The sequence below is a fragment of the Bos grunniens genome, chromosome 2, assembly GCF_055505025.1.
Source record: "Bos grunniens cultivar Pamir isolate PY7600 chromosome 2, Bosgru_T2T1.0, whole genome shotgun sequence".
NCBI classification, from domain to species: Eukaryota; Metazoa; Chordata; class Mammalia; order Artiodactyla; family Bovidae; genus Bos; species Bos grunniens.
Genome location: NC_141166.1, coordinates 75,767,060 through 75,789,338, shown reverse-complemented (window position 1 = coordinate 75,789,338; position 22,279 = coordinate 75,767,060). Strand labels below are relative to the sequence as shown.

The 22,279-nt window shown below is 40.9% G+C and overlaps 1 protein-coding gene across 18 annotated transcripts in view; it reads right to left on the bottom strand.

Moving 5' to 3' along the window:
* The window catches only part of LOC147378256 (uncharacterized), a 407,307-nt gene that overhangs the window by 259,149 nt on the left and 125,879 nt on the right, over positions 1–22,279 (bottom strand). For 15 of the 18 annotated variants that reach the window (XR_015145614.1, XR_015145627.1, XR_015145626.1 and 12 more), the window contains one exon: positions 4,178–4,333. The exons of the other annotated variants lie outside the window; for them this stretch is intronic. The gene's annotated coding sequence lies outside the window, so the exon portion shown is untranslated. The remainder of the gene's footprint in view (positions 1–4,177; positions 4,334–22,279) is intronic. 18 annotated transcript variants of the gene reach the window in all.

Genomic DNA, 22,279 nt, shown 5'->3' with positions numbered 1-22,279 from the left:
AAGAAATAAAAGGAATCCAAATTGGAAAAGAAGTAAAACTCTCACTATTTGCAGATGACATGATCCTCTACCTAGAAAACCCTAAAGACTCCACCAGAAAATTACTAGAACTAATCAATGATTATAGTAAAGTTGCAGGATATAAAATCAACACACAGAAATCCCTTGCATTCCTATACACTAATAATGAGAAAACAGAAAGAGAAATTAAGGAAACAATTCCATTCACCATTGCAACAGAAAGAATAAAATACTTAGGAATATATCTACCTAGAGAAACTAAAGACCTATACACAGAAAACTATAAAACACTGGTGAAAGAAATCAAAGAGGACACTAATAGATGGAGAAATATACCATGTTCATGGATTGGAAGAATCAATATAGTGAAAATGAGTATACTACCCAAAGCAATTTATAGATTCAATGCAATCCCTATCAAGCTACCAATGGTATTCTTCACAGAGCTAGAACAAATAATTTCACAATTTGTATGGAAATACAAAAAACCTCGAATAGCCAAAGCGACCTTGAGAAAGAAGAATGGAACGGGAGGAATCAACCTACCTGACTTCAGGCTCTACTACAAAGCCACAGTCATCAAGACAGTATGGTACTGGCACAAAGACAGAAATATAGATCAATGGAACAAAATAGAAACCCAGAGATAAATCCACGCACATATGGACACTTTATCTTTGACAAAGGAGGCAAGAATATACAATGGATTAAAGACAGTCTCTTTAACAAGTGGTGCTGGGAAATCTGGTCAACCACTTATAAAAGAATGAAACTAGAACACTGTCTAACACCATACACAAAAATAAACTCAAAATGGATTAAAGATCTAGACGTAAGACCAGAAACTATAAAACTCCTAGAGGAGGACATAGGCAAAACACTTTCTGACATACATCACAGCAGGATCCTCTATGACCCACCTCCCAGAATACTGGAAATAAAAGCAAAAATCAACAAATGGGACCTAATTAAACCTAATTAATTAAAAGCTTCTGCACATCAAAGGAAACTATTAGCAAGGTGAAAAGGCAGCCCTCAGAATGGGAGAAAATAATAGCAAATGAAGCAACTGACAAACAACTAATCTCAAAAATATACACGCAACTCCTACAGCTCAACTCCAGAAAAATAAATGACCCAATCAAAAAATGGGCCAAAGACCTAAATAGACATTTCTCCAAAGAAGACATACAGAGGGCTAACAAACACATGAAAAGATGCTCAACATCACTCATTATCAGAGAAATGCAAATCAAAACCACTATGAGGTACCATTTCACACCAGTCAGAATGGCTGCGATCCAAAAGGCTACAAGCAATAAATGCTGGAGAGAGTGTGGAGAAAAGGGAACCCTCTTACACTGTTGGTGGGAATGCAAACTAGTATAGCCACTATGGAGAACAGTGTGGAGATTCCTTAAAAACTGGAAATAGAACTGCCTTATGATCCAGCAATTCCACTGCTGGGCATACACACTGAGGAAACCAGAAGGGAAAGAGACACGTGTACCCCAATGTTCATCGCAGCACTGTTTATAATAGCCAGGACATGGAAGCAACCTAGATGTCCATCAGCAGATGAATGGATAAGAAAGCAGTGGTACATATACACAATGGAGTATTACTCAGCCATTAAAAAGAATACATTTGAATCAGTTCTAATGAGGTGGATGAAACTGGAGCCTATTATACAGAGTGAAGTAAGCCAGAAAGAAAAACACCAATACAGTATACTAACGCATATATATGGAATTTAGAAAGATGGTAACAATAATCCTGTATACGAGACAGCAAAAGAGACACTGATGTATAGAACAGTCTTATGGACTCTGTTGCAGAGGGAGAGGGTGGGAAGATTTGGGAGAATGGCATTGAAACATGTATAATATCATGTATGAAATGAGTTGCCAGTCCAGGTTCGATGCACGATACTGGATGCTTGGGGCTAGTGCACTGGGACAACCCAGAGGGATGGTATGGGGAGGGAGGAGAGAGGAGGGTTCAGGATGGGGAACACATGTGTACCTGTGGTGGATTCATTTTGATATTTGGCAAAACTAATACAATTTGTAAAGTTTAAAAATAAAATAAAATTAAAAAAAAAAAAAACTCAAAACTCAAATCTTTTGTTTGTGTTCCTACTAAAACAATGAGTAATCTTAGCCTTCTGTCAGCAAGAATAACGACAGTAACTATTGTTTATTGAGACATACCATATTCCAGGACCATAAGGACAGTGTCTGGAGTCTTCCTAAGAGCTGTGGCATGCTATTCTGGGTTCATGCATGTGCTTCCAGCATCCCTACCTCTGCTGAGAGTGTGCTTCCTCCATTTCATGTGACTCAAGCGAGGCTGCCAATCAAATTGCCAGTACCTCCCCCATGGGGAGAGGGAGGAGTCAGAGGAGGATATGTGACTCAGTTCCAGTCAATCAGGTTCCTCCTTCTGGGAGCCAGCCTTGAGTGGAGACAGGTTGGGGCCAAGGGCAGGTGCTGCCTGTTTTCCCAGAGCTGAATGTGTGAGCCAGCTTTTCCTAAAACTTGGTTTTGTTCTTTTTCCCATTTCATGAGCTACCCAATAGGCTACCTATAGGTCTTTTTCTGGATTACATTAATCAGAGTCAGTTTCATTTATTACAATAAGAAGTTAATGAAGTGTTCATTTTATAGGCACAGGACTGAGTGGAAGTAAATGATTGACCCAAGGTCTCCACAGCCATAAGAAGGCAAAGCAGATGCACAGCCAAGCATGTGTGGCTTCATGTGATATTGTACCCCTTCCATCCTCCTGGGAGCTCAGAAAACTTAGAGGAGGAAAAGGAAGGGAACTTTTAAAAAATAAATATATATGCTTTGAATGGTATGAAGAGAAATTTAAAAGTTACTATTAACTTCCACACTCTATAGGTTTAAAAAGATTTAAAAGCTCCCAGAGACCTAGACTAATTGTTAAATTTATCCATTTCTATTAAATGTCCCAAGGAACTAACTTGCAAATCTCTTACTAAATTATGTATTACATTACAACACATGGTAGAGTAAAAAAGAGGCAAAGAAATGCAAACAGTGGTTCCAGTCCGGAAAATGCAAAAAAAAAAAAAAAAAACATTCTGGCAAAATAACAATCAGGAGCAGAATTCACCACCACTTTGACTGAGTGTCTATTTTATTTGATTAAAATATTGACTTTTTGGATTTCATGGGTCCTAGATTATAAACCTAAAATCATAAAACAGAAGCTTGACTGGCCAAAAATTTCACCAAGCCATCCTTCTGAGCATTAAATCTTCCCACTCTTGTTCTAGAACAGATGGCTTCCCCTGCTTCCTCTTTCTTCTTCTTCTTTCCAACCATACACATGAGACTATTGGGGGGTGGGGGGTGGGGAATCTATATTCTACTCCACCATATGATTTTTGTTCTGCTGTTTACCACAGCACAAAGCCGAGACCAAGCAAGTATTGTGACTAAATAGAAACTAGTGTAGCAAAATTTACTTTAAAAACATTCACAGCCCCTATTCACTGAGTTTTGACTATTTCAAACTGACCTTTTTGGAGGATTCCAGGCAGCCTTTTCATGCCTAATATCCCCAATGTAGCCCCCATACAAATGCCCCTCAATGATGAGCCCTTGGCCACGTTACAGGAACGCTGCTTCACTGCACTTCTAGGCCAGTAGGTTTGTTGGAGAACCACTAACCCCACTTCTGGGCATTTAGTCTAAAAACATTACCACCAATGTTTAATGATCAAATATTTAGCTCTAAGGCTATTCATCATAGTATTGCTTACGATAGAAAAAAAAAATGGAAACAATGGAAATGTCTCAAAATAAAAGATTAATTCAATATATTATGGCATAATCATTATAAAAATATGGTTAAAGAAGAGTTAAATATTCATTAGAAAAATGTTCATGGAAATGTTCATGAGATTGTTAAATTTAAAAAATCTTACAGAAAAGTATGTCTGGTATGATTCCAGTTTTGTAAATATATATTACCTATTTCCTCCTCCCCAAAAGATTGGAAGGATACTCACCAAAATAGAAAGGATGGTTATCTCTTAGAATTACAATTATAAATTATTTTTATTCTATTTTCTTATTGGTCTATATCCCTTAAAGTTTAAAAAGAGAATTTTTTTAAAGCCTACCATTGGGTTGGACTCAGAATGTCTAAGTTGATTATGTTGACTGTTCCCAGGCAGATCTCAGTTAGCTGTTAATATCCCCCAGGACTGAATTTTCTGATCCTTAACTGCACTCTGAGAAGGCCATTCGGATGATGTCAGGTATTGTCATGCACAAAGCTGTGGAGAAAGAGTCCACAGAGAAAAGTCTATAAATTGAAGGGATTTAACAATAAGAGATTAAAAATTGCTATTGGTCTTATTTCTGTTCATCATCGTCTTGATTTGTAATAGAATGATTTCTCCAACTTTTCAGTGTCTCTTAGAGTTTTGTGTTTAGATGACTTCCAAATAATTTAATCTGACAAGCAGATGTTTTTGGTTTAAAAAAAAAAAAGTGAGAGGGAAGAAAAAAGTAAAAGAATTGGCATAGGTATAAAACGTAACTGGTAAGAGTTAACAGGTGATTTGTAAAGCTTTGCCAACTCATTTTAAAAATAAGAAAATTAGTCAGATGCAAGTAAAAGGTATTGATTTGAAGACAGTCTCTAGTCTGTCTAGAAGGAGCATTACCACCTTGGTGGCCTAAAGCAGGTCTGACAGAAATGAGGAATTACGTCTCCCTCAGGTTCCAAATCCATTCTCAGCTCTATCACCAGGCATCCTGAAACAAGAGGTTGTTTCAAAAGATGTGAAGAATTACTTTCTTAACATAATTCAAGGTCCACAGATTATTGAAGACACCATCTTGGTTTTGACACAATCTCCCAACGCATCTCATGTATCAATAGAGACTCCCCCTTCTCTCTCTGCCTCTGTCACAAAGACACAAAGGAGCAAAAAGAAGTTGTTACTTCAGGCTGTGACTCCACTCCACAGTCCACTAATGTGGTCAGCCAGGTATTCAAACTCTTAATGCCATTTACCACAACAGCTAACGGCTCTGTGTTACCGTTAGAGTAATTTCAGAATAAGCACTTCATAAAAACACCTTTTATATATCAGGAAGCATGATAGGCATTAAGGAAACGAAGATATAACTACATGCATATTCCTGCCCTCAAGAACCTCATACTCAGAGATCAGAAATGGAGGAAGGAAATCAGAGGCTGAAAGTCTCCATTTAAATATCATTATACCAAAAAAAAATTATTATGCAAATTTTTTTCTGATTTGAGCAGTGTTTTCTGTGCTATACAGTAGGTCTCTGTTTGCTTCCCATTTTAAATACAGCAGTGTGTATAAGAATTTGAAAAAGAATAGATACATGTATATGTATAACTGAATCACTTTACTGTATACCTGAAACTACCAGAACATTGTTAATGTAGATATTTAATGTATGTTAAGAAGGCTGAGCACCAAAGAATTGATGCTTTCAAACTATAGTATTGGAGAAAACTCTTGAGAGTGCCTTGGACTGCAAAGAGATCAAACCAGTCAATCCTAAAGGAAATCAACCCTGAATATTCATTGGGAAGACTGATGCTGAAGCTGAAGCTCCAATACTTTGGCCACCTGATGCAGAGCTGACTCATTGGAAAAGACCCTGATGCTAGGAAAGATTGAAGGCAGGAGGAGAAGGGGATGACAGAGGATGAGACGGCTGGATGGTATCACCAACTCAAGGTACATGAGTTTGTGCAAGCTCTGGAGAGATGGTGAAGGACAGGGAAGCCTGGCATGCTGCAGTCCATGGGGTCTGCAAAGATTCGGACACGACTGAGTGACTGAACAACAAAATGTATGTTAATGTGTAGATACTTCAATAGAAAATAAAATTTAAAAATAAAATAAAAATAATTAAAGGATATCTACTGTATGTCACAAAAAGTGCTGTATACTTGATATATGTAACCTGCATTTCTACATGTACATGGGTGACAAGTGAATTTTCTGTAATAGTGATAAGTAAAACTTGCTTATTCTTGGCACAGTGGAGAACAACAACAACAACAAAAGCAAATAGCTATGAAATATCCGCATCTTGACATCTCAATGGAAACTCTGAAATAGTTCTCTTTTTTTAGGTCACTTTTCATAGACCTAAGATCTTGGATAATTTGGGGATGTTCTTATGTGTTCTCTATATCACGTTTGTTATATAGCCCAAATGGTCTCCTGGCTTCATAGCCCAATTTCAGGATACCAGGGCACTCAGTCCTCTCTGCCATTGTCCTCTGTGGAAGGGGAAAGGCTGGTTCCACCTCTGTTTGTTGCCTTCCAACTACCACCATTACCCTTCTTCCCTATGAGCAGTCTGCCTCCCACAGCAGAGACTGCGGCTGGGTCAGCCTCTCTTGCAGCAGGGTGAGCAAGTAATCCCATTTTGGGCCAGAAATGTAAGAAAAATTCTGCTGAGAACTCCTGGGAAAAGCATTTTTTCCCTTACAAGAAGAGTCACACAGAAGTAGAGCTTTTTTCCCCCACAAGCTTCCCTTCCTTCTGAGGACATAATTGTAGGACAATTTGGAGCTGCAGCAGCCATCTTTAAGCCATGAGGAGAAACATTGTTAATTTACTGTGGATGGGAGGGCAGAAAAAGAGATAGAGCCTGGGAACTTGAACTACTGCATGAACCCTGTATTCACTTACTTCTTGACTTTTTAAGTGAGATGTTAAGTGTCTATTTTTTTTCAAAAAACTTTTATTTGCAAGTTCTGCCATTTACAGCTGAAAGCATTCTACCCAAAAAGTTCCACATTCCCCTCAGACCTCAGAGCCTTCCTCCCCTCCTTCAAATGACTTTCCATTATTCAAAGCATAAATAACTTCCCAGTCTTACGAATAACTTTTGAAATACTTCACCAATTTTTGGGCCTCCTGGAAAATAATGAACAAGCATTTCCCCACCTCTCTGAAAGCTTTCTTGTGATTTAAAAAAAAAAAGTCTTTACCTATTGCTGTGTAACAAACCATCACAAAACTTAATAGCTTAGAATGACAATGAATTACAATTCTCTAGGTCAGTAATTTGAGCTGGGCTCAGCTGGGACAGCTTATGGATATCTACTTTCTAAGATGTCAGCTGGAGTCATTCACTCTGCATTTTCAGTCCATTGTTAACCCTCATTTGACAGGTCAGCTGAAGGCTGGCTGATCCAGGATGGTCTTGCTTACATGTCTGAGATTTGACCTGTCAGTGAGAATGACTCGGTTCTCCTTCATGGCCTCTCAAGCAGGCAGCTCAGCTTCTGCACATGGCCGCTGAATTCCAAGAAGGTAAGACTCAAAGTCCCTGAGGTCTGAGCATGGAAGTCACACATAACTTTCCTGCACTATTGGCTAGAACATGTCAGAAGGCCAGCCCAGCTTCAGGATGTCTGGAAATAGGCTCCACCTTCTGATGAAAGAAACTTTCACTAATTTCTGGCCAAGTTTAATCTATCACCCAAGACACTTGCAGTCCCCATAGTTTAAAATTGTCAGAAATGTAAATACAATTCTCTAACGGCAATAAAAAAAAAATGTTAGTTGTATACACTGATCACAGAGCTACATATATGTTAATGTGTTCATGAATACAAATATGTTGACTAAAAAGGAAGGAAAGGAGGAAGGCAGGTATATTAGTTATTTTCCAATTTGAAAGCTAAGACTACAAAACAAAATTAAACAGTCTTAGAAAGAAAATTTGGAGAAGGCAATGGCACCCCACTCCAGTACTCTTGCCTGGAAAACCCCACAGACAGAAGAGCCTGGTAGGCTGCAGTCCATGGGGTCGCTAAGTCAGACACGACTGAGCGACTTCACTTTCACTTTTCACCTTCGTGCATTGGAGAAGGAAATGGCAACCCACTCCAGGGTTCTTGCCTGGAGAATCCCAGCGACGGGGGATCCTGGTGGGCTGCAGTCCATGGGGTCGAACAGAGTTGAACACGACTGAAGCGACTTAGCAGCAGCAGCAGCAGCAGAAAGAAAATTTGCTTATTTTTCCCCAAAATTTGTGTTTCTAGATAAATTAGAATTATTATTCTATTTAACCACAGATTACCTTTGCAAAACTTTGCTACAGCGGTTCTCAAACTGGCTGTTATTAAATCTCACAGAGAAGCTTCAGCCCCTGAAGATGCTGATGCAATTGGTTGAGGATGGAAAATCATTTATTTGGTGTATGTCCAGCTGTTTCAGTTCTGCCCCCAGTCCACAGAGGATGCACCCTCTCTGAATCTCAGACCTTGGAGCATCAGTTTTCTGACTTTTCTGTTGAATTCAAGACACAGTTTGGGTTCCAAATTAAAATTACATTTTCTGTGGTCATCTGACCCCAGAATTATTTACTTGGGCCCTGATAAACAATCCTTGTATGATCCTTCTAAATTCTTCATTTAGAGGTTGTGAAATGGTAGCCCACAAGCTAAAAATAACCCAAATTTTATCTGACTTGCATATACACTGGTAACCCAAACAATACATTCTAAAAAGTGGGGGAGGAGTTAGGTGCCCACATTTATTAATCAGGAGGTTTTACCTTAAGACCAGAATGAGGTTTCCCTTGAAAACACTGAAGATCTGATAACACACAGCAGAGCTAATAGCCTCTACTCAGCAGGGGCCCTAATGCTCAGTCCCGGCAGTATTTATACCTGGATGCTTTCACTCATTTACATTACCTGTCTCAATTCTGTAAACATTTACGTTTACATACTTACATAAGTTAAGTGTTATTCGCTCAGTCATGTCCAACTTTTTGGAACCCCATGGGCTATAGCCTGCCAGACTCCTCTGTCCTTGTTATTCTTCAGGGAAGAACAGGAGAGTAGATTGCCATGCCCTCCTCCAGGGAAACTTCCCGACCCCGGAATTGAACCTCGGTCACCCCCAATGCCCGCAAATTCTTTACCATCTGAGCCATCAGGGAAGCCCTACATACACCCTTCAGTTCAGTTCAGTCGTTCAGTCGTGTCTGACTCTTTGCAACCCTATGAATGGCAGCACGCCAGGCCTCCCTGTCTATCACCAATTCCCGGAGTCCACCGAAACCCATGTCCATTGAGTCGGTGATGCCTCCAACCATCTCATCCTCTGTCGTCCCCTTTTCTCCCTGCCCTCAATCTTTCCCAGCGTCAAGGTCTTTTCCAATGAGTCAGCTCTTCACATCAGGTGGCCAAAGTACTGGAGTTTCAGCTACAACATCAGTCCTTCCAATGAACACCTAGGACTGATCTCCTTTAGGATGGACTGGTTGGATCTTCTTGCAGTCCAAGGGACTCACAAGAGTCTTCTCCAACACCACAGTTCAAAAGCATCAATTCTTCAGTGCTCAGCTTCCCTTATAGTCCAACACTCACATCCATTCATGACTACTGGAAAAACCATAGCCTTGACTAGATGGACCTTTGTTGACAAAGTAATGTCTCTGCTTTTTAATATGCTGTCTAGGTTGGTCATAACTTTCCTTCCCAGGAGTAAGCGTCTTTTAATTTCATGGCTGCAGTCACCATCTGCTGTGATTTTGGAGCCCCCCAAAATAAAGTCAGCCACTGTTTCCCCTGTTTCCACATCTATTTGCCATGAAGTGATGGGACCGGATGCCATGATCTTAATTTTTTGAATGTTGAGCTTTAAGCCAACTTTTTCACTCTCCTCTTTTACTTTCATCAAGAGGCTCTTTAGTTCTTCTTCACTTTCTGCCATAAGGGTGGTGTCATCTACATATCTGAGGTTATTGATACTTCTCCTGGCAATCTTGATTCCAGCTTGTGCTTCCTCCAGCCCAGCATTTCTCATGATGTACTCTGCATAGAAGTTAAATAAGCAGGGTGACAATATACAGCCTTGACGTACTCCTTTTCCTATTTGGAACCAGTCTGTTGTTCCATGTCCAGTTCTAACTGTTGCTTCCTGACCTGCATACAAATTTCTCAAGAGGCAGATCAGGTGGTCTGGTATTCCCATCTCTTTCAAAATTTTCCACAGTTTATTGTGGTCCACACAGTCAAAGGCTTTGGCATAGTCAATAAAGCAGAAATAGATGTTTTTTCTGGAACTCTCTTGCTTTTTCAATGATCCAACAGATGTTGGCAATTTGACCTCTGGTTCCTCTGTCTGTTCTAAAACCAACTTGAACATCTGGAAGTTCACAGTTCACATATTGCTGAAGCCTGGCTTGGAGAATTTTGAGCATTACTTTACTAGTGTGTGAGATGAGTGCATTTGTGTGGTAGTTTGAGCATTCTTTGGCATTGCCTTTCTTTAGGATTGAATGAAAACTGACCTTTTCCAGTCCTGTGGCCACTGCTGAGTTTTCCAAATTTGCTGGCATATTGAGTGCAGCACTTTCACAGCATCATCTTTCAGGATTTGAAATAGCTCAACTGGAATTCCATCACCTCCACTAGCTTTTTTCATAGTGATGCTTCCTAAGGCCCACTTGACTTCACATTCCAGGATGTCTGGCTCTAGGTGAGTGTGAGTGATCACACCATCATGATTATCTGGGTCATGAAGATCTTTTTTATACAGTTCTTGTGTGTATTCTTGGCACCTCTTCTTAATAACTTCTTCTTCATTTAGGTCCATACCATTTCTGTCCCTTATTGAGCCCATCTTTGCTTGAAATATTCCCTTGGTATCTCTAATTTTCTTGAAGAGGTCTCTAATCTTTCCCATTCTATTGTTTTTCTCTATTTCTTTGCATTGATCACTGAGGAAGGCTTTCTTATCTCTCCTTGATATTCTTTGGAACTCTGCATCAAATGGGTATATCTTTCCTTTTCTCCTTTGCTTTTCGCTTTTCTTCTTTTCACAGATATTTGTAAGGCATCCTCAGACAGCCATTTTGCTTTTTTGCATTTCTTTTTCTTGGGGATGGTCTTGAACACTGCCTCCTGTACCACGTCACGAACCTCCGTCCATAGTGCATCAGGCACTCTATCAGATTTAGTCCTTTAAATCTATTTCTCACTTCCACTGTATAGTCATAAGGGATTTGATTTAGGTCATACCTGAATGATCTAGTGGTTTCCCCCACTTTCTTCAATTTCAGTCTGAATTTGGCAATAAGGAGTTCATGACCTGAGCCATAGTCAGCTCCTGGTCTTGTTTTTGCTGACTGTATAGAGCTTCTCCATCTTTGACTGCAAAGAATATAATCAATCTGATTTCAGTGTTGACCATCTGGTGATGTCCATGTGTAGAGTCTTCTCTTGTGTTGTTGGAAGAGGGTGTTTGCTATGACCAGTGTATTTCCTTGGCAGAACTCTATTAGCCTTTGCCCTGCTTCATTCTGTACTCCAAGGACAAATTTGCCTGTTACTCCAGGTGTTTCTTGACTTCCTACTTTTGCATTCCAGTCCCCTATAATGAAAAGGAGATCATTTTGGGTGTTAGTTCTAGAAAGTCTTGTAGGTCTTCATAGAACTGTTCAACTTCAGCTTCTTCAGTGTTACTGGTCTGGGTATCGACTTGGATTACCATGATATTGAATGGTTTGCCTTGGAAATGAACAGAGATCATTCTGTCATTTTTGAGATTGCATCCAAGTACTGCATTTCTGACTCTTTTGTTGACTATGAGGGCTACTCCATTTATTCTAAAGGATTCCTGCCCACAGTAGTAGATATAATGGTCATCTGAGTTAAATTTACTGATTCCAGTCCATCTTAGTTCACTGATTCCTAGAATGTCGATGTTCACTCTTGCCATCTCCTGTTTGATCACTTCCAATTTGCCTTGATTCGTGGACCTAACATTCTAGGTTCCTATGCAATATTGCTCTTTACAGCATCGGACCTTGCTTCTATCACCAGTCACATCCACAGTTGGGTATTGTTTTTGCTGTGGCTCCATCCCTTCATTCTTTCTGGAGTTATTTCTCCACTGATCTCCAGTAGCATATTGGACACCTACCGACCTGGGGAGTTCATCTTTCAGTGTCCTATCTTTTTGCCTTTTCATACTGTTCATGGGGTTCTCAAGGCAAGAATACTGAAGTGGTTTGCCATTCCCTTCTCCAGTGGACCACATTCTTCCAGACCTCTCCACCATGACCTGTCCATCTTGGGTGGCCCCACACAGCATGGCTTAGTTTCACTGAGTTAGACAAGGTTGTGGTCCATGTGATCAGATTGGCTGGTTGTCTGTGATTGTGTTTCAGTCTGTCTGCCCTATGCACCTTAGTCTAGTTCAATACCAGCTATCATTTTATGATGGAAGATTCTGAGTCCTAGAATCTTGGGTAGCATGGGTGGTACTGAGGTTTTACATTGTACCTGGCAGCACACCTACATTATTTCTTTCAGTTTTCATTTCAACCCTGGAGGAAGGCTTTACTGTGCGTGTTAGTTGCTCAGTCGTGTCCAACTCTTTGCAAACCCATGGACTGTGGCCTGACAAGCTCCTCTCTGTCCCTGGAATTCTCCAGGCAAGAATGCTGGAGTGGGTTGCCATTTCCTTCTCCAGGGGATCTTCCCCACCCAGGGATCGAACCCAGGTCTCCTGCATTGCAGGAGATTCTTTACCATCTGAGCCACCAGGGAAGCCCTGAGGCTTTAATAGGCCCATTTTATAGACGGTGGAACTGAGGCTCAAAGAGATTGAGTAACTTGCCCACAGGCACATATAGCTGTTAAAAGATGGAGCTGATACTCAAACCCAGATTTTTGTGGGTTTAAAACCAGTCTATTTATGCTCCTTCATGACCATACTTGCCCACCATGATGACTGCTTTTTCTTATCTCTAATCTTTTCTCACCTCTTCTGCCCCCTCACCACCCATTTTCCCTCTGCATTAGCACATACCAACATTTCCTGTCTCCTCTCTCACACCTCATATTGTCTGATCCTGTCCAGCAACTTCAGTTCCCTATTAGTCCCAAGGCCCATATTTCCATATCTTATAGTGTATCACAGTCATAAAATGACTTGTTCTGTGGCAGGAAGGAGTCCAATTACCACCCATATAATTGGCAAAAGAGAGTCATTCATCACCATGGTCGTGGTATAGGAGGTCATCAGAGCAATTCCATTTGTTGGACATTTTCCTGTTTGTTTCAGGCACCCTTCATCACACTCCTTTACAGATCCCAGTGGACTCACTGGGACATTTCACAAGTTATCAGATACATACGTTGAGGACTGTTAATAGCAGCCAAGGAGCAGAAATCATTATGTGAGAATAAAATGAACTGCATAAAATGCACTTTTGGAATCACAGACTGGAAAAGGGTGAATTTTTCCCCCTCCAAGTGACCTGTAGCTGAGGCCCAGTGGAGTTACTATCATGTATAGAGGAAATCCTATAAATCTGAAAAATAACGTGAGGGGAGTCCCATTGCCTTGCTACTTGAACCAATCTTCCCACATTGTGTGTTGATTTTCTCTGTGTCATTCAAGAGATGTGTCATTCAAGAGACAGTGGTTTTCCAGGGAGTAAACTTTTCCCTGTCAGGTTGGGAAGGCAAAATATGATGGCCTAATCTTTCCTGTTTAAATCAAATAATTTGGTTTGAGTTTGATTAGACTCTATGCTTTCAGAACAGAACAGGATAGAATAAAATAGATTTCTAGAGGGAGAGTGTCTAGTCCAGAAATCCCATCCTGGTGCTTGCCTCTCGGACCTGACTCTCAGATGTCTGAATTACACAATTACAAGGGTTTTGTAAAAATGAGTCCTGGTTACCAACACTTAAAACTCAAGTGAATTCACTTTTTTAAAGTCATTTTCTGGCCTTTCTTAAAAGAAAAGCTTTAAAATCTGGCAATATTGAGCCAGCACGCCTGTGACAAGAGTTGGCTGGAGCTGTAGAGCAGCTGCCCCCTCGGACACAAGGGAGCCACTCCCAGAAGTTTAACGCAGCCCCCTCCCCAAGCACAATTGTCTCCCCAACTCTCAAGCCAACGGGCAGCTTCTGCTTTACTTATTTATATTTTTGACTTGCAGAAAATTTAGGTAACATGCCCATGGTCATTCATTCATTCAATTTATTTAACAGGCATTTATTGAGGCACAGACTGTGCCAGGTACCAGGGACACAACAGTGAACACAACAGCCTACAATCCTGGTCCTGCAGGACCGCATCCAGGGAAAGACACAGGCAGTGAACACGACCAGGACGATATACAGTATGACAGACGGTGGTTAAGTGCCCTGGAGAAAAATCAGGAAGACAAAGGGAGAGGCAGTGATGAAGAGTCACAATTCTAAGTGGGATGATGAAGAAGGCTCCTCTAGCAAGGTGAGTGGCATTTAAGCACAAGCTCAAAAGATGTGAAGGAGGGAGCCATATACAGTTTTAGAAGGAGAGAATTCCAGGCAAGAAGAGCAGGACTTGGGAAGAACATAATACACTGGCACCACTACTAGGACTTAAAGCAGGGCCAAGCTGTCCTTCCAATTAGAGATGATGCCACCACCCATTAACCCTCAGCAGAAGTTCTAGGATATGCTTTTCCAGAACACCTGTCATCTATTTTCTCATGGAAACCCAAAACATCCTAAGTGAAAATACAGATTTATGCCAAAGATAAAATGGGTAGAGATTATTCACTTTACCCAGGGCTTCACAATAGGAGCCTTTTATTCAGAAAACTCCCCTAGCACGTATAAAATGGTTTTTGCATTGAAAATTGTGATTCTCACAATTTTTCAAAAGCCTATTTATTGCACAAAACTAGGAACCCCTATAGAGCAGATGGATTTAGGGTTGAGCCAGCCATACTCCCTTTGCAGCTCCTAGGGTCTCCCCACATCTCCTTATCCAGTGTCCTTTGCCAGCTGCCAGCTAAGGTTAGAAGCATGACCCTCAGTGGGAGCCAGCACCAAGTGACAGGCTGAGCTGGACTCCACAGTCTGAGGCCTCTAATGCCAAAAGCACTGGGTGCTGACCCCCAGCTACTGTCCTAGCTGCTGTTACAGCCACTCTGCCCCCTCCCACTTCACCCTACCTCCAAAGTGGTGAGGTTGTTTCATTGTTGTTGTTGTTGTTTTAAGTTAGAGGTTATTGTTTTTCAGATTCAAACAATACCCCATTTGGAAGATATAGAAAACACAAAAGAGAATGAATAGGTTTTTACAAAACATCCATAATCCCATCATCTAGATAAAACCATTGGTGTCCAACCTGGCTGGCTACTCATTATTGAAATTGTAGGCATTTAGATTGATCAGAGGTCAAAGCGTCTGCCTGCAATGCGGGAGACCTGGCTTCCATCCCAGGGTCAGGAAGATCCCCTGGAGAAGGAAATGGCAACCCACTCCAGTATTCTTGCCTGGAGAATCCCATGGACGGAGGAGCCTGCTAGGCTACAGTCCACAGAGTCGCAAAGAGATGGACATGACTGAGTGACTTCACTTCACTTCACTTCAGATTGATCATCATCTTCTGTGTCTCCATAAGCTTTTCTGCCATGATGCCATTTCCCTCAAGAATGCTAGAAGCAAAGGCTTGGATGTGGATAACCACAAAGGTAGAAAGGATGGAGATCAACATAAATTGGCCAATTCAATTTAAGCTGCAAACATCCGTGTCTAATCAGCTGGGCAGATGCTGAACCTATAGACAGAGTGAGGAGGCTTCCTAGACATGCAGGTGCACCTTCGGAAATGTGACTTCAGGCAGAGGCTGGGAACCACCTTACCCACGAGAGAGATTGCAGGAGAGAGCAGTAACAGCATTGTAAAAGGTAGGAAGAGGACCCAACTCCTCCCTTTCCAGGGTCTGTATGTTCTATGAAAGGTCTGGCTCTGCATGGTGCCCCTCAGGAATCCAGCTCTGTGGTGAGAAGCTGCCTTAGTACCTGGAGCTATAGCTACTGCCAGTGTTGCTGGCACCCCAAAACAGAAATATGGCAGTGATGGTGGAGACAGTGGTGGGAAGGGGTGGATATGACAATTGTAAGACAGAATGTATCAGTCAGACCTTGCCATAATAATACTGTATGACAAGTCATCCCAAAATAAAGTAGCTTAAAACAGTGATCAGTTATTATTACTTGGGCATCTATTGGTTTAACTAGGAGTCAGCTGACCTAGGCTAGGCTCCACTCGACTAGGTTTCAAACTGCTACAAGGTTTATAATCTCCATGTCTCTCTAATCAACCTTGGAGCAATGGAGTAGCTAGATTATGTCTTCATGCCAATGGCAGACATGTACAAACATAAACTTGATTTCAAGGTACATTTCAAGCTTTGGTTTACATCACATCTGATAACAGTACATTGACCAAAGTAAGTCATGTGACCAAGCCCGGTATCAGTGAAATGAGGAGATATTCTGCTTCTAGGGAGGGACCGAAAACTCACAAAGCAATGGATGAAGAATAGTGCAATCTACCACATAGTTGATAGGCCACCAGCATAGAAATCAAACATCTGCAACAATTCAAATAGGACCACAAGGTGGTAGAGAGCCAGGGAAAAAGTATGGGACCAGTTGAGTAAAATCACCCCAGGATTAGGGGCAGCCAGGACACACCAATGCCTGGACCCCCAGTGCTGCCTGTCCTGACTCTTCTATGCCTTGGCAGCCTACAGGGTCTGCCATTCTGCTGGTTGGTGGAGGCCCTGGAAAATCTCTCAGCCACTTGTTATGTACTGAATGTTTATATTCCCCCCAAATCCATATGTTGCAACCCTACCTCCCAGTGAGATGGTATTAGGAGATGGAGACTTTGGGAGGTCATTGAAATAAGATGAGGTTATGGGGTGAATCCTTGGGAATAGGATTAATGTCTTTGTAAGAGTCACAGAAGAGTTTTCTCCCTCCCTCTGCTGTCTGCCATGTGAGGGTACAACGAGCCATCTGCAACACAGAACAGGGCTTTCACCAGAACCCAATCGTGCTAGCATCCTAATCTCAGACTTCCATCCTAACCTTCAGCCCCATAACTGTGAGAAGTAAATTTCTATTATGTGTAAGTCAGATGCACAGTCTATGGTACTTTGTTATACAGCAGCCCAAACTGACTAAAATATCAGTCCATGCCCTCAGCTTTCTTCTTTATAAATTGCAACAGTTAGAGGATTTCTTCTGAACCCCCACCTCTCTCCTGTCCCCTTTCTTATCTTTATACTCTTTTCTCTGTCTTCCTCTTCATTAATGTTACTTCTTCCATAGTGTACTTATCCAAAGCAGGTAGAACTGCAAGTACCACCAGAAACTGGTCAGAGGCAGGTATTTCCAGGTGGGTTGGACTACCTTGGAGAAAGCAGTCTAGCTGTATAGCAAGGCATTCTGACTTTAGAGTCAGACAGAAACATGGCCAAGTCTTAGCCCTACCCTATCAGCGTGATCATTTTAGTATTTCTCAGCTTCAGTTTCCTTACCTACAAAATGTGTATAATCACTTTTACCTTGACAATGCTATGAAAATTAACTATGATAATTTGTATAAGGTAGGAATTGTCCAGCAAAACCTTGGATGCAAGAAATGTTTCATTAAGATAAAAGTAAACCTAACCTTAAATCCCCATCCTAAAAGTTACTGGCAAATTCAATCACAAGCATTGTCAGTGCTCTCTCCTGAATTGTGATGTGTTAGTTTCTCTAAGTTGAGCTTGAGGGGCTGTCACTTGCTCTTTCCTGAAGGCCTACAGACGGTCAGCTAGTATTCAAAAGAAAGACCACTCTCCAGAGGTAGCTACTGCTCATTGACCTGTTATCTACACTGTGATCACCAGAAAACTTGCTGTATAGCATCCTAAATAACAGAATCATTGATACAACGAGTTAGATTGTGACCTTCAAAATATGCTCATGTCTGAAGCATCAGAACCTGTGAAAGTGACTTTATTTGGAAAAATGATCTTTGTTGATATAATTAAGTTAGAGATCTTATCATAAGAAGATAAGGAGATTATCCTAGATTATAAATTAGAGATCTTAAGGAGATTGTCCTAGATTATCCAGATGGACCCTAAATCCAATACCAACTGTCCTTACAGAGGGAGATTATACAGACAGAAGTGAGGACACTAACACCCTGTCAGTGTCAAGACAGAGGCAGAAAGTGGACTGATGTGACCACAAGCCAAGGAACACCAGCAGCCATGAGAAGCCAAAATAGACAAGGAACAGATAGACCTCTAGAGTCTCCAGAGAGAGTACAGTCCTGGCTCACCTTGATTTCAGATTTCTGGCCTCCAGAAGCATAAAAGAATAAATTCCTATTGTTTTAGGAAACCATGTTTGTGGTCATTTCTTACAGCTCTCACAGGAAATTAATACATTGATAACACTAATAGTACACTGGTGTATATAAAGATGCTAGAAAGAGGTTCTCATTGGTCAACTATGAGAACTGATTGAAATAGATGAGAGAAATGATGCTACAAACATGGGGTTAATTTCCAAAATATACAAATAGCTCATCCAGCTTAATATTAAAAAAACAAATAGCCCAATCAAAAAATGGGCAGAAGACCTAAATAGAAATTTCTCCAAAGAAAGATGCAGATGGCCAACAATATGAAAAGATGCTCAACATCACTAATTATTAGAGAAATGCAAATCAAAACTATAATGAGGTATCACTCACACCAATCAGAATGGACATAATAAAAAATCTACAAACAATAAATGCTAGAAAAAAGGGAACCCTCCTACAGTGTTGGTGTGAATGTAAATTGATACAGCCACTATGGAGAACACCATGGAGGTTCCTTAAAAAACTAAAAATACAGCTACCATATGACCCTGCTAACCCACTCCTTAGCATATATCCAGAAAAGATGAAAACTCTATTTCAAAAAGATACACACACCCAATGTCCATAGCAACACTGTTTACATTTGCTAAGACATAGAAGCAACCTAAATGTCTATCAACAGTTGAATGGATTAAAAAGATGTGGTACATATGTATACAATGGAATATTACTAAACCACAAAAAAAGAATGAACTAATCCCATCTGCACCGACATGGATAGACCTAGAGATTGTCATATTGAGTGAAGCAAGTCAAACAGAGAAAGACAAATATTATATATCACTTATTTGTTTAATCTTAAAAAAATGATACAAATGAACTTATCTACAAACCAGAAATAGACTCACAGACATAGAACACAAACTTATGGCTACCAAAGGGGAAGAGGGGTGGGATGTGGCAGGGAGATAAATTAGAATTTGGGGATTAATATATACATACGATGATATATAAAATAAGTAAACAAGAACCTACTATATAACACAGGGAACTATATTCAATATATTGTTATAATCTACAATGGCAAAGAATCTAAAAATGAGAATCTACATATATGAAGAAAAATAGTTGAGAGATACTCCCCATCTCTGCACAAACCTAGCATAAGAACCTAGCAAGGCCTTTAGCCTGGACATGTAGGGGTGATGCACAGACTTGTTCTACAAACAATCCCTTGTTGAGCTATTGATCTGGAAAATTCTGGATGCCTGAAATCAACTATACAGGGACTAGACCCTAGCTCTGATGTACAATTATATCTGTATCAAGTGACTAGTACATGTAAGGAAGTGGTTGAACCCTCTACTAGAGAACTGGGACTTCATAAAAGTTCAAGAGGAGGTGGTAGGAAGTGCATGCCGACTCAGTTCAGTTCAGTTCAGTCGCTCAGTCATGTCCGACTCTTTGCGACCCCATGAATCGCAGCACACCAGGCCTCCCTGTCCATCACCAACTCCCGGAGTTCACCCAGACTCACGTCCATCGAGTCAGTGATGCCATCCAGCCATCTCATCCTCTGCCATCCCCTTCTCCTCCTGCCCCCAATCCCTCCCAGCATCAGAGTCTTTTCCAATGAGTCAACTCTTCACATGAGGTGGCCAAAATACTGGAGTTTCAGCTTTAGCATCATTCCTTCCAAAGAAATCCCAGGGCTGATCTCCTTCAGAATGGACTGGTTGGATCTCCTTGCAGTTCAAGGGACTCTCAAGAGTCTTCTCCAACACCACAGTTCAAAAGCATCAATTCTTCGGTGCTCAGCCTTCTTCACAGTCCAACTCTCACATCCATACATGACCACAGGAAAAACCAAAGCCTTGACTAGACAAACCTTTGTTGGCAAAGTAATGTCTCTGCTTTTGAATATGCTATCTAGGTTGGTCATAACTTTCCTTCCAAGGAGTAAGCATCTTTTAATTTCATGGCTGCAGTCACCATCTGCAGTGATTTTGGAGCCCAAAAAATAAAGTCAGCCACTGTTTCCACTGTTTCCCCATCTATTTCCCATGAAGTGATGGGACTGGATGCCATGATCTTCATTTTCTGAATGTTGAGGTTTAAGCCAACTTTTTCACTCTCCTCTTTCACTTTCATCAAGAGGCTCTTTAGTTCCTCTTAACTTTCTGCCATAAGGATGGTGTCATCTGCATATCTGAGATTATTGATATTTCTCCCGGCAATCTTGATTCCAGCTTGTGCTTCTTCCAGTCCAGCGTTTCTCATGATGTACTCTGCATATAAGTTAAATAAACAGGGTGACAATATACAGCCTTGACATACTCCTTTTTCTATTTGGAACCAGTCTGTTGTTCCATGTCCAGTTCTAACTGTTGCTTCCTGACCTGCATACAAATTTCTCAAGAGGCAGATCAGTTGGTCAGGTATTCCCATCTCTTTCAAAATTTTCCACAGTTTATTGTGATCCACACAGTCAAAGGCTTTGGCATAGTCAATAAAGCAGAAATAGATGTTTTTCTGGAACTCTCTTGCTTTTTCCATGATCCAGCGCATGTTGGCAATTTGATCTGTGGTTCCTCTGCCTTTTCTAAAACCAGCTTGAACATCTGGAAGTTCACAGCTCATGTATTGCTGAAGCCTGGCTTGCAGAATTTTGAGCATTACTTTACTAGTATATGAGATGAGTGCAATTGTGCAGTAGTTTGAGCACTCTTTGGCATTGCCTTTCTTTGGGATTGGAATGAAAACTGATCTTTTCCAGTCCTGTGGCCACTGCTGAGTTTTCCAAATTTGCTGGCATATTGAGTGCAGCACTTTCACAGCATCATCTTTCAGGATTTGAAGTCGCTCAACTGGAATTCCATCACCTCCACTAGCTTTGTTCGTAGTGATGCTTTCTAAGGCCCACTTGACTTCATATTCCAGGATGTCTGGCTCTATGTCAGTGATCACACCATCGTGATTATCTGGGTCGTGAAGATCTTTTTTGTACAGTTCTTCTGTGTATTCTTGCCACCTCTTCTTAATATCTTCTGCTTCTGTTAGGTCCATACCATTTCTGTCCTTTATCGAGCCCATCTTTGCATGAAACTACTCGTTACTAAATGCTAGTTCAAGCTACTCAACACTCCCCATCTCTGAAATTCACTTATTCTTACTACTGGTGCTACTGGTGTTTCTTTTACATTTTTCTTCTGAGTATTTCAGACCAGCTCTTAATATGCTGGGCCAGATGCTAAACATAAAGATTTGGTCCTCCCGTGTTTCATATATAAGCTAGTAGATGCAGATGTAAATACTTCTTAACAGTAAGGAATACAAACAATTTGTCACAGAAAGTGGATTTTAAGTGAGATGTAAGAAAGAATTCCTTAATGAGACATCAGGATGTTGTGGAAACTCCTTTGGTGGAAGTCTTTTCAAGCAGCTCACTTTTTGTTTCTGGACAATTAAAGCATCACTTTCCTAAAGAAAGGGATGTTGACATTCCTTCCAAAGTTAAAAGATTTTATTTTTTATTGCTTAAATTAATAACATTTTCTCCCAAAAGTTAAAAATAATAGCAATAATAAATGTTCATTCAGTGATGGTTGTGTGGCAATATTTGACCTGAATTTGGTTTCATTCTCACCTTTGCAAGAGAATTAAAGACCGGTGTGTGATCAAAGTAACTTAGATCAGTTCTACAAAGTCTCTAAAGACCACATGAATCCTGAAACATCAGGGACTCTACAATCATCACTCCACACTGGTCAGCAAGCAGGTGCCACTGTCAAGGTCTTCATAGGCTCTTGTGTCCGAGAGGCTCAGTGTTCTCTGTACATATGGATTTGACGGCTGTTGCTTTGAGCATAAGTAACTGGAGTCTTCCTCCTCCTTGATGTGCTGCCAGCCTTCCCCTCTGACTCCCCCAGGGAGAAGGACACAGATCCCCACCGATCTCAGCCAGCCCCATCTGTCCCCTGTTCAGTTCTGTAGAAATTTAGTTCCCACCTCTGCCTCCTCAAACCACAGTGCTCTC